This window comes from Octodon degus, unplaced genomic scaffold (genome assembly GCF_000260255.1).
Source record: "Octodon degus isolate 3935 unplaced genomic scaffold, OctDeg1.0 scaffold00082, whole genome shotgun sequence".
NCBI classification, from domain to species: domain Eukaryota; kingdom Metazoa; phylum Chordata; class Mammalia; order Rodentia; family Octodontidae; genus Octodon; species Octodon degus.
Genome location: NW_004524658.1, coordinates 3,689,740 through 3,702,765, shown reverse-complemented (window position 1 = coordinate 3,702,765; position 13,026 = coordinate 3,689,740). Strand labels below are relative to the sequence as shown.

General features: G+C 37.0%; 1 long non-coding RNA gene across 1 annotated transcript; it reads right to left on the bottom strand.

The window, feature by feature from the left end:
* Positions 1–202: 202 nt before the first annotated feature.
* Positions 203–2,299, bottom strand: LOC111818174. Its single transcript, XR_002822230.1, has 3 exons — positions 2,250–2,299; positions 1,353–1,526; positions 203–589 (listed from the first exon to the last, which is right to left on the bottom strand). It is a non-coding gene; the product is annotated as an uncharacterized LOC111818174 (long non-coding RNA).
* Between the last annotated feature and the right edge of the window lie 10,727 nt (positions 2,300–13,026).

The following is a 13,026-nucleotide window of genomic DNA, read 5'->3' as shown; positions in this document are numbered from 1 at the left end:
GCCCTCACTTACAATATGAATAATGGTGAATTTCTGCTAATGATCTGTTCAAGGTTATCATGGCCTTGTTCATAATATTCATCAAAATGCCTCATGCTTCACCCACAGTTGGTTATACATCCATGCTAGTATTTTTAGTCTTTTATATGGACAGCAATAATGACATCAGTAGCTTACAACCACACATTTTTACTACCTTATGCTTTCTATAGATCAGGAGATGAGGCACAATTGAGTTCTTCGGGCTCCAGTCAAGGTGTTAGGCAGGGCTGGAATTCTCATCTGGCAGCTTGAATGGGGAGGACTCTGCCTCCAAATTAACTCAGGTTGTCGGTAGGAGTCATTTCTTGTAGCTGTAAATCTAAGAGAGATAGAGAGCTTCTTGTTGCTTACTGCAGAAAGGCCCTGGCCATGCCAGCTTACCTCAGCTCCTTGATATGCTGCTTCTTAACTATTGCACAGTCAACAGGGGAGAAAAATCTCCAGAGATGATCTTCTGAAAAATTTGTTCACATGATGTATCACAGGAAAAAATCTTACCGTTGCCATTTTCTGTAGGTTAGAAGCAAGTCGAATTTACCATCTACACCTAAGGAAAGGGAATTATACTAAAGTATGAATAAGGAAGGTGAATATTACAGGTTAAGTTGTGCAGCTCCCAATCCACCGCAATGACATATTTTGATATGAATATTTGTGTGCCCCCAAATATGTACGTGGAAGCTTAACCATCTAGGTGACAATGTGAGAAAGTGGAGCTTTGGGGAACTGAGTGCGTTTTGAGGGCTTTGCACTCTTAAAGGAGATAAATTCCCTTCATGAAGAGATCCAGGAGAGCTACTTGCTTTTCTTTCATGTGAGGACAGAGCAAAAGGACAGAGTCTTTAAAGGACGGAGGGAGCTCTCAACAGACTCTGAATCTGATAGAGCTTTAATATTGGGCTTTGCAGCCTTTTAAATAGTGAACAATAAATTTTTGTTAGTATAAATTAACCAATCTAAGGTATTTTGTTATAATAGCCTAATTGGAGTAAAAGATAAGGGCTTTAAAAAAGTATTTAAGGGGCTGGGGAAATGGCTCAGTGGAGTAAGCGCTTCCCTGGCATGCGCAAGGGCCTGAGTTCAATCACCAGTTCTGCCAAAAAAATTAAATAAATAAATATTTAAATGAAACTAAAGTCACTAGATTGGAACCTTATCCAGTGCGACTAGTACCCTGTAAAACGAGGTGATCAGATAGACAAGCACAGAGAAAACCGTGGAAGGCATGGAAGGGAAATAGCTGTCAACAGGCCGAGCAAGGGCTCCAGAAGAAACAAAACTTGTGTGAACCTCAATCTCAGACTTCTAACCTCTAAACTGCAGGAAGAATAAATTTTCATAGTATAAGCCATCCAGGTAAACCATGTAGGGTCATTAAAAGTCATTTTGGGGTCTACCCACAATCATAAGGGATGAAACCAGCAGTTCTAAGACAATTTTCTAATGAACGTTTGGTGTTCTTTGAGAATACCTAAGATGTCTCCCTAAAGGTGGGCATAAGAGAGATAAACACGAGATTTTTGAGTTGGGACTCCCAACTCCACCTCTGTGAGTCCAGTGCATTGGAATTTCCACAGACTAAGAACTTTTCAGAGTCTCGGTACTCTGATGTACCCTATTCTAGGAATGTATTAATCTTAGAAATGTTACTGATTATTAAAGTATCACCATCCTAACATTCAGAGCTTAGCTCAAGGAACATAACACAAGCCAGCATGAAAACTTTTACTCAAGTCTTTTAAACTCTCTGCCCTTTTTCTTCACAAACATAATTAGGAGTTTGGCACTATTATCCTAAATTATTTTACATCTCTTAATGACAAAAAATACAGTAACAGTGCATGTTTTCTTTTTAAATCAATTGCTTTATACATTGTATTTATAAGGGCATCACACAATAGTCTTCTATGATGCAATTTGTTTTACTTGATAAATAATGAAAAATATTTCTGATAGTTAAAGAGCCAAACTTACATGTGGTCTGCAAAAGAACTTGACACTCTTTTCTCCAGCATTAGGGTGATATATGAGAGTCCTAGATTGTCCACAGACTGCTGTTCTCATTCTTAACCACATTTCTTTAAAAAAAGAAGATGAAATGAAACAGATAAAAATAAATTGGCTCTTCATGAGAGTTGTCAGGGCAGAAGAGTCTTCTGGAGAATTGTAAAATTTAAAAAAATTTGAACTACAATGTGCGCATTTACCTTTGTGCCTTCTGAGATGAATTTAGTATTTCTGTGTTGCCTCATTGGTATCTGTATAAAACAAGTGACAAATTATAGAGTGAAAATAAATTTTTGTTCAAATTCCTGGCACTTCATTTTTTTATTTGCTTTGAGCATTTTTCCTCACTGGTGTGAGATTTTAAATCAATGAATAATTATTTATCCTCACACCTATAGTCTAAAATCACTGCCATAGTTAAAAAATTTATAATTCTGCCTTATACTGTCAAAATTCAGCCCAGAACTAAAGTACAGCTCAGTTTTACCACCATAAAATAAGTACTCATTTCCTGTAGGCAGTGGTTCAAAATTTCAGGGTAATAAGAGTTTCAGATTTTCTTTTAATTCTCAGTTGTTACCTATTCTGGTTTTTCTGCTTTTAGCTCCACATCGAAAGTCCCAGGGCAGAACTCAGACAAATACTTAAAAGGTCCAGATACTAAAGCTATACCAGCCTAGCAAGCCATGTCACAGTCACAGAAGTTCTCTGATGTGCTGGTGACAGGCAAGGTCTAAATGTCAGTGTTTGTTGCATTATGCAAGCCCGTAGGGGGCAGGATTCCACCTGGCTGGGATCTTCCCCCGAAGTAAACTTAGAGACTAGCCTCTATGAAGTGAAATGGCTGGGCGGGAGTAGGCAAAGTGATGGCAGATTTTTGTGTTCAATGGCCGTATGGTTTTCATTATCTTGTTCTCAACGAAGAATTCATCCCAAGAACCACCAAATGAAAGCAATGTGTAATCCGTGTCACCCCATCCTTGGATGAGTGTGCCACACTTGCTCCATAAACTAGTGGTGACTGTAGAAAGGTGGGAGACTGGTGAGGAAGGAGTGGGGAGAGGGAAGGTACGCAGAGTGAAGGTACAGCAGGAGAAAGAGGAAAGCTATGTGTCTGTCAGCCACTCAGCTGTCTCATTATGTCGCTTCCCACACTCACTGAAGATGCAAGCCATCCTGCAGGTGCAAACCCTGTTGGCTTTCCCATGATGGAAGGACCGGATGCGCATCTCTCTACCCCAGATGCTCTTTCGGAACACCAGCAATGAGATAGGGGATTGTGTGCACCTGAATCAGCACATGCACTGAGGGTTTTTGTCTTATTTCTGTGTGAAGAAATCAAGCAGTGCGGAGCAGCAAAAACTAGGCAGAGAGCTTTTATTTTCTTTTACTATAGAGAAATGGCCAATCTAAACACCCTTTGAATTATTCTTCTTAACTACCTCTGAATGAAATATTCCATTGCTACCCTCATTATAGATTTTTTTCAGAGCACAATGAACAGATCACAAGACAATATTGTTTCCTTTAATACCATTTATCCTTGTGAATTCTACAAGATTTTCAAGAATTTAAGATAGATTTTCTACTACAGACTCAGAAAAAAAGAGAGATTTTTCAAGTCATTCAAATTGATTACATGTTAGAAATGGAAACACTGACATGGTCTACACCAGGATCCCCATCTTCTCCCACTCATTAGTTCCCATTAACATCCACGAAATCAAGGGCCAAGCCAACTGATTCCTTTTGAGGCTGAAGTTCCATTGACACTTAGCAAAATGCAACTTCCTGGTTGAAAGAAAAAAAAAAAAAAAAAAAAAAAAACTATGAAAATCTCACCAGGCTTCTTAGACATCAAATGAGTCTTACGAAACCACATTTTGATGAGCTAAGTGTAAATGAATCAGAAACACATGGATTAAATTTCCCTTGAAATACACATGGGTTTGAAAATTAAGGAAAAAGTGTTTAGCCAAATGTGTTTTGGGTTTCCTTGAACTGAAAATTCTGAAAAAGTTTAGACATTTGCTAAACACTAATACACTGTTGTGTTTGCTCAACGCTCCTCCAAACAATTAAATTTCCAGAGGCTTCCTCCAGTCCCTTGTGGTTTGTCTTGTCACCTCCGCCTTGACACTTTATAGACCAAACTAAATTTCCATTTAAAAAAATAGGCTGTTGCTCATCTACTTAAAAATGAGGTAGCTATTAAACATCCACCCAGCAAATCAAAGGTATTAAGGAGTGGAAAGCACCCATTAGGTCATGTGTTCTGTCCTGAGGGTTGGAGCTCAGGCGCTCATGGCTCTCCAGTGCTTCATCCAGTGCAGTTTTAAATATCTCGAGTGACAGGTCCCCTCGCACTTCCCTGGGGAAGATGCTGTGCATTCTAATAGACTTTGCCATTAGGAACGGTGCCTAAGTGTATCACAGAAGCACAATGGGATGTCACTGATGGGGGCAAGCGTGATGAAGCATTAACACTTTCACCACTCTGACAAGCACCTGTGGCATTGTCAGAAACAGTCTTTGAATACTAAGGAACACACTTTATACATGCTACTTTTAATTCAAAAACAAACTTTGGTCAAGGGTATAAATTTATGCCTGCTTCACAGCAACACAAGCTTTCACAATAAACTCATCACAGCTAAAGCATACTAAATTGAATTTATTATGCCATTTGATGATTTTTTTTTACTCTGTGTGTGTGTGTGTGTGTGTGTGTATGTGCGTGTGTGTTTCAGGTCAGGGTCTACAGGATCTCACTATGTAGATGAGACTCTTAGTGATCCACCTGTTTTCAGCCTACCAAGTGCTGAGATTACAGGCATGTGCCACCATGCCCAGTCTCAATCGCTGTCTCAGCACACCTCGGGGTGTGGGACTGGCATGGCATACAAGGGTTTGAACCCCGGCAGCTGCGCTCTGCCTAAGCAGGTGCTTTAGTCCCCTGAGCTATCAGACTGACCTTATTCTTTAAAAATATATAACTTTGAAAGTCTTCTGATTTTTATTCATCATAAAATGTTTAAATGGTCAATAAAATTATGGAAAAAAAATAAAGCCATATCAATATGCTGAGCTGTAAAAGGCTCAAGTCAACAACTTCTGACCTTGCCAGTCCTACAGATAACCCACTGCTGTTATGGGCTAGTGGACTATATTGGATTATTTTGCTGAATTCACCCACCTATAATATTTAAATAGCAATGGAATACCCATCTGTAACAAAACTAAACAAAAAAAGGGGATATAAATGAAGGACCATTTTGTATCTCTATATACAAAATAGTTAGGATAGATATACAGCTACTTTCTCTTAATTCAATGAGCAGAAAGATTTGTATTAATTGTGTTTGGACAGGATATCATGTCTGCATCTTGTACTATGAATAACCACTACAAAGACAATAATATGCAGTGTATTAATTATTGAAACTGTCCTACTAATCAGTTTTGAAAATGTCTCATTGCTATTTGTTTCTCAATAAAATTAATTTTTAAAAATAAATAAATAAAATGTTTAAATGGCATAGACCAAAATTTAAGGATTATATATTACTATGTTTATAATATATATTACATATCCATATATAATATATTATATAATGTATGCAATATATAATGAATGTGATATAATATATATTAGGTTATATACATGTATCATTACAAATCCTCCCCAAACCATCTTCCTTTGTCTTCCAATACCTTTTCTTTAAATCCCATCACAGCAAATGAGTTGCTGCTGCTCATCAAGAATATAATGCATCTTTGAGAAAGCACCTATCTGTCTTTCTAGTTACAGAATAAAACCTGGTTTAAAATGCAACACATATTTTCAAAGGTGTTAAGGCCGAGTTTACATTAATTTGCTCTATTTCCCATTCTACTTACAAATGAGTTATAAGGTCCATAATGACTTACATGGCCTGTCATACTGCTACTGCCGTGACCTTTTCAAGACGCTGCATTGCAAGCAGCTGACAGGCATACCTCTTCCACGCCAGTTACTGCTGCCTATGAAGCTGAACCACTGAGGTGGCTGGCAGCATCAGGTAAGGGCAAGGGGAAATGGAAAGCAATACCGTATTTTTTAATTTCTCTTTTAATATCTCTTGTGTCAGGAGAGTGTTTTCATGTTTCTCCCCACATTTTCATTTCTTTTAAAATAACCACTTCCCTCTCCCTACCCACGTCATCATCTCTCTCTGCCCTGCTGGTTTCACTACTGCTTACACAAGACAAGCCCCCTATCAGATACCCAGCAGAAAATTAGATATAGACCCCATGCGTCCAGTTATAAGATTGTGAGGACAAAGTGGGAATTCAATTAAACAAATGTGTTTTGAAATTCTACCTCTATTCGTTTATTGCCACAGTGACCCACTTTAAACAGTCTACCTTGAAAATAGTTTAATGTATATTTGAAGCTGAGAACTTTCCTCTTGTTTACTATATATGTCACCTGAAGATACTCATTGTTAGCAAGTAGATCCAGGTCACTTCTGCTTCAGTAGTTACATCAAAATGTGAAAGTACGTTGCCCATACTGTGCACACCACTAATGCTTTAGTATTACAGCTTTGCTCTCTTTTGGAAACTTATCTCACATTCTTTTTCCTTTTAACATTCAATCTTTGTGGCTGATACAATAAGCAGGTTGATCTTCTTTGAATTTCTTCTAATGGTTGTTTCTCCCTGTGCTTAAAGAGATTACTGTTACTACTTAACAGGGTTTAATTTCTGCTTTTTAAAAAGTAAATATAGTATTTTTAATATTTAAACTGTTTTAAATTTATATCATTTAACACAGAAAAAAAATAAAAAACACACACATACCATTAACGTTCCATAGCAACCAAGTCCAAAATAAAATAAAATAAAAAGGCCTTTTTGGATAGATGGACCCTGATTTCCTTTTTTAAAAAAAATTATTTTATATTGACATAATTCCAAAAACAATATAAGGCAATATTCTGAATATTCAAATTACTAAGCTCTGTATTCCGCACTGGATTTGATAGGTTTCTGAATGAGGGCATATTTCTTTTAGCAGCTATAAAAAATTTTGTGTAGTTCTAATGTTCAAAAAGAAATAACAGGGTCAGTTCTTCATTCTGTAGAGCTAAACTTTCAGATCGGGTAAGTTGTGACACACGCTACCATATTATGGCCACTAGCTTGTTTTCTTCATTGTTGGCAAAAGTGAAACCAGATTCAACGCTGCAAACAGCAAGTTGCCCTGGGCTTTTAGTCAAGTCTGAAAATCTGTCAGCTGGTGCTGATGGCAAGGCCGCCCTCAGCTAAGTTCAAGTGCGCGCATTTACTTTTCTACTTCTTATATAATAGGTTCTTTAAATAAAACTCATTATGTACTTCTTATTAAGCACATCAGATAAGTCATTGTGTGAGAGGAAATTCAGACTCAAGATTTGTTTCTGTAAAGTGCTTTTATTCTATTTGACAAATAAAAGTTGTTTCAAAAGGAGATATTAATAAATCTCTGAAAGCTAACATTTTCTATGCTAAGATCATTCCATAGACATTGAGAAGAAAGAGAAAATATTTTTAAAGCATTTAGTGATGAGTAATTCACAAGGAAATAATTATAAATACAAGTTGAACAAATTGGCAATTGTTTGCATTGCGAATTAGAAATCACACGGAATGAAACACTGTTCCAATTTGTCTTATGACAATTTCACAGAAAGCTGTTCCTACCTATGAGAGACTCACATGGAGGTCTAGCAGACAGAATAGGACCCCGACAGTCTGGATTTCATAAGGTGCTCCTGGCTCTATCAGCGCTCGCTGCGTGGCCTGTGGGGCCGAATGTACTCTGGATTATCTGTATTTCAGTTTCTTCATCAGTACAACTGGGAATAAAAAGTAAGAAAAACAAAATCTAAGGTATAAGTGTTCAACCCTATTAACAATTAAGACCCAGCTATGTTTCTCACAACAAAAGTATTTTCTCTAAAGCCACTGATTTCCTAATACATTTGGATTCAAGAAGACTGACTCACTCTTATACAGAAATTTTACACAGTCATGAGGCTTGTGCTCATCAATTTAAGAGAAAAAGAAATTCAGTAGAGAAGATGACAAGACTGATGCTAAGCCTCCATACATAGCAGAGCAACTAGATGAGATCTTGCTTACAGAAGTGTTAGATAAATATTACCAAGATGTTCAACCCAGATTAGCCACGGATAGACTTCGCTTGCTCATCTCCTTAATTGACACTGTCAGCACCATCTGCCTGCCCTACACTAAGTGCAATACCAGAGAGGAAAAAGGTAAGTGTTTGTATCTCCTCTCAACAGTCGTGCTCTAAAACCACAAAATGCTCAAATTTAATCCTTACTCTATTCTGAGCTAATGGAATGAAGAACAGTAAATTGTACACTGTAGAGTCATGCCAACCCTGAAATAATTTGAAGTTTAGCATTTTCCCCTAAAACTGATCAAACTAAGAATACTATATGGAAACACAAGTATTATCAATGCAAATTATTAATCATTCTTTTGACACATACAGTTTAACTTGATCTATGCACAAGGAGTAATAGCAGTGACTTTCAAGGAAGATCATATTCCAGGTCTACAGACTCAAACTCAGACGTCTTGTCCTCACTTCCTAAATGTATTGGCCACAGGTTTTCATTTCTGGACAATGGATTAGTATTAATGGTTGTTTAAGTCAGAATGGTTTGGTCAGACTCTGTTACTTTATATAATGTAGCCACTGAGATTAAAGAGTGTTATACGTATTCTTTGATAGGTGTCTTATTTTTGCTCAATTATATGAATCTACAAGTAAATACTTATTTTATTACTTGGTGAATTTTATTCATCTGTAATAAATAAAAATTATTTTTAAATAGTTTAATAAAATAGTATTGAAGTTTTGATTCTCAAGAATGATGGATCTTTGCACAAATTGTTAGTTGACTTTTCTCTCCTGTATTGTAACTGTATTGATAGTGCTGAACACATGAAAAGCCAATAGAATTTTTGTGATTGAACAGATGATAAATAAGAATTTTGTTAAAAACCAAAATTAAAGCATAAACGTTTTTCATCATGTCTCAGCAAACTGATTTTAGAAACATTTGAGCCCTTGAAGAATTGCTTTATAATTAAAACTACACAGTATGTTCTAAAATGATATTAACACTCTTAAAATTTTTATATCAAGCTGTCAGATATCACTAGCAAAGCCTTAATAAAGTATTGAAAAATGAAACACCCAAATGTATCAGTTTCAGAAGCTTTTTAGAAAAACAGTGTAATGGAAGACAAATTTGGCAAACAGAAAAAATTAAAATGTATCCTTGCAATAGCAAAGGGGAAATTGAAAGAGTAAAATTAGGAGAAATCGAGCAGTATGCAATATTTAAATTCTAAATTCTAAAATTTCCTTGTAGCAAACCTTGATTTGTAGTGAAAAAATTTTGAAAGTTCCTTATTTCTATTGAGAAATATATATAGTACACTATACATGAAAATAATAGAAAACTGTAAATTTTAGATTCTAATAGGGCTAATAATGTTTAATAATCATGAATATCTTAAAATTCATGTTGTATAAAATGTGCTACAGAATGACAAAAGTAATGGAAATGAATGAAGAAGATGGTTTCAATTGAAAGATTTAGGGGGGCCAGGGAGATGGCTCAGTGGAATAAGAGCTTCCCTGGCAAGTGTAAGGGCCTCGGTTCAATCCCTGGTTCTGCAAAAAAAAAAAAAAGAACATAAAACATTAGGGGCCAGGTAAATAGATGGCTCAGTAGAATAAGCACTTGCCTTGCAAGTGAAAGGGTCTGAGTTCAATCCCCCATTTGGAAAAAAAAAAAAAAAAAAAAGATTTAAAAGGGAATATGCACATATCTTTATTTCTCTGATTTTTCACTTATATAATTTTATGTGATTTTAATATGGCCAGTAGAAAATTTAAAATTATATAGGCATATTATATTTGTATGGATTGAAGTTGGGTAGAACATTGGCAGGTACAGGTCACTTTATCATTTAAATGAATAATATTTTAGCAAAATATCCTGCTCACTCCACAGAATTCCCAGCTTACTCAGTCTTGATTTTATACACATGTTAAATCAAATTAGAATGGAGGGTATCTTTTCTTTAGTAAAAATAGTCACAAGGTTAGCAGATAATCCAGCAGCTATCAAAGGATCATTTTTTTCTTTTAAAATATTACCACCCAGGGTTTGGAATGTAGCTCCATGGTAGAGTACACGCTAGAAAACACGAGGCCCAGGGTTTGGCCTCCAGCACTGAAAACAGGAGGGATGCTGATGGAGGAGTTCATTGGAGACATCAATATTTTCAAATTAAGCATAAATAAAGAGCTTGGAAGAACTTCACAGGTAACTCCATGAAGTAAAAAGCAGAGAGCTTATGTGGTGGTGTTCACACACTTCTATAAACATAGAATTGTACGCCTTCAGTTTGTGAATTTTGTGACATGTAAATGTTAATTTGGTGCATAATGTATCCTATAGATAAAACATTAGCACAATAAAAGAAATAAATGGGAGCCGGGGAGATGGCTCAGTAGATTAAGCGCTTGCCTGGCAAGCACTTATTCTACTGAGCTCTCTCCCTGGCCCTATCCAGTTTTTTTAAATGATCACTGAATTAACCTATGTGTCTATATGGAAAACTTTGCAGCCAATAAATAACCGTTTCAACATATCCTATAGGCTTTTGTGCACTTACAACTCCTTCTTGCTCTGAAAACTACTGTTTTTTGTGAAGTCACATGTTCACTCTGTGTACACGGTGCCTCCCGCTGAGCACTCTTCTGAGGTGGTCACAGACAACTTTATGAGGACGGTTGTGCTGGGACAATTGGGAGCACAGACGTGCAGCGAATTTCCTGAGGTTGCACAGGTAAGCGGTGATGGCCCCAGATCCCCACCCAGGCGGCTTGGCTGCAGAGCTGTGCTGGTAATCACTGATAAGTCGTCCTCTCAAGCTGTGATTGGGGCTCGTGCCTGTGGTTTGTGTTTCTCCACTCAGATCACGAGGCCCTGTTTTCTTCTCCTGGTGGATATTTTCCTCTTAGGGACTTGTTTTCCCATAGTTTCTACGTACTGCTTTGGTTTAAAATGTCCCAGAAAGCCTCGTAATTACAGCCACATTACTCTGCTGCCCCCTCCATGGCCGCATAGAAACATTTGGAGCCCGTTAAGAGCCAATGCAATGGAGCAAATGCACGTGGAAAGAGCAACCTGAGCTCTTGCCGTTGCTCTGAGAATCAGGTGATGCACGTGCAGTAATGGCGTAAGCCCCGTGCTGACTCATCTAAACATTCCTACTTGCAAATTACTTCCCTACACAAGTTCATTACCAGACACTCACGTGACATGTCATGAAGGAAAGTTGATACCTCAGCAAGAGGCCCTTTTAAATGTTTATGTGACTCTTCCTAGTTAAGAAAATACTACTTTTCATTCCTCTAGTAAATAAATGGAAAAAGAGAGCAAGATTTATTCCTATCTCATCAGATTGCAGGGCTGGAGGTTGTTTCCCAGCACCCAATGTTCATTCCTCAGTCCCCCCAACATAAGCTCTCTCTTTTTTCTTCGGCCAACACAATTCTTCTGGTGACTTTGGCCAGGTCTATGTTCATCCTTTTCAAAAGGTATATGACTTTATTTTATATCATGTCATTGTTCTGTCCCGTGATGGTATTCACTGTGATCTTTCTTCCTCTTCCTCCTATCCAAATTAACTCTACCTCAAAGATCTGATAAAGATTCCTCCTCCTCAGTAGGTCTGTTTAAATGTATATAATTCAACATTGAATACTGATAACATATTTCAGCAATATTGTTTATAGTCATTTTGTACATGTAAATTATTTTAAAATATATATTCATATAATTTTAACTTCATAGCATTATTTTCACCCCAGTAAATTCCAAATTTTGGGGAGGAAGGAACAATTTTCTATTTTTTCAACTGTGTTCCTGATATGGTTGATAGATCCTTGCATACAATTAAGAGTATACTTACCTTTATGTTTTACTTACTTTGTCTCTGGTACAAAATAATTGACACCCACACATTAAAGAAGGAGAGGTTGAATTTGACCACAATTGCAGTCTGTGGTCCTCTGGCTGCCAGACAGAAGTGGCAAAGCAGAGGGACATAGTAGAGGCAAAGCTTCTCTAATTCATGACAACCAGGAAGCGGAGAGACAAGGAGCCCTACAGTCCACCCCCACAATGACCCTCTCTTCTGGCCAGTAACTGCCTCCCACAGGCAAGCAGCCATGCAGCACCAAGGGGTGATTCCAGCAATGAGGAGAGTGCCCCACTACTCAGTAAGCTTCCACAAAGCCCACATGTGAGTCTGTGAGGCCTGGAGGAGGTAGTCTCCACCTAAACCATAACATCTAATTAAAGGCAATTTATTCATCAAATTTTTTCCATAATTTTATTGAGAAATAAGTAGTAATGAGACAGTTTCAAATCAAATTGGTAGGACAGTTCCAATAATTAACACATTGCATACTGCCTTCCTAGTGGTTATTTGTTATACAAGAAGCAGACATGATATCCTATTTACAAAAACTATTGGAAAAAAAATCCCTCTATTCCTTGAATTAAGAGAATGTAGCTATATATCTATCATAACCATTTTGAATACAAAGACACAAAATGGTCATTCACTTATATCTTCTTTTTTTTGTTTAGTTCCATCATTTAAATATTATAGGTTCGTGAACTCAGCAAAATATTTCAAAATAGTCCAGTAGTCCATAATAGTATTGGGTCTAACACTTGATTGGCAATGTCAGAAGTTGTTGACCTGAGTCCCCTGCAGCTCAACATAACAACATGGCTTTATTTCTTGTACTTTGTTTTTATACTTTTCTGCTGGATGTTTAAGACCAAGATAAAGCAAGACCTATGTAACAAGAAGAATTGTAGCTTT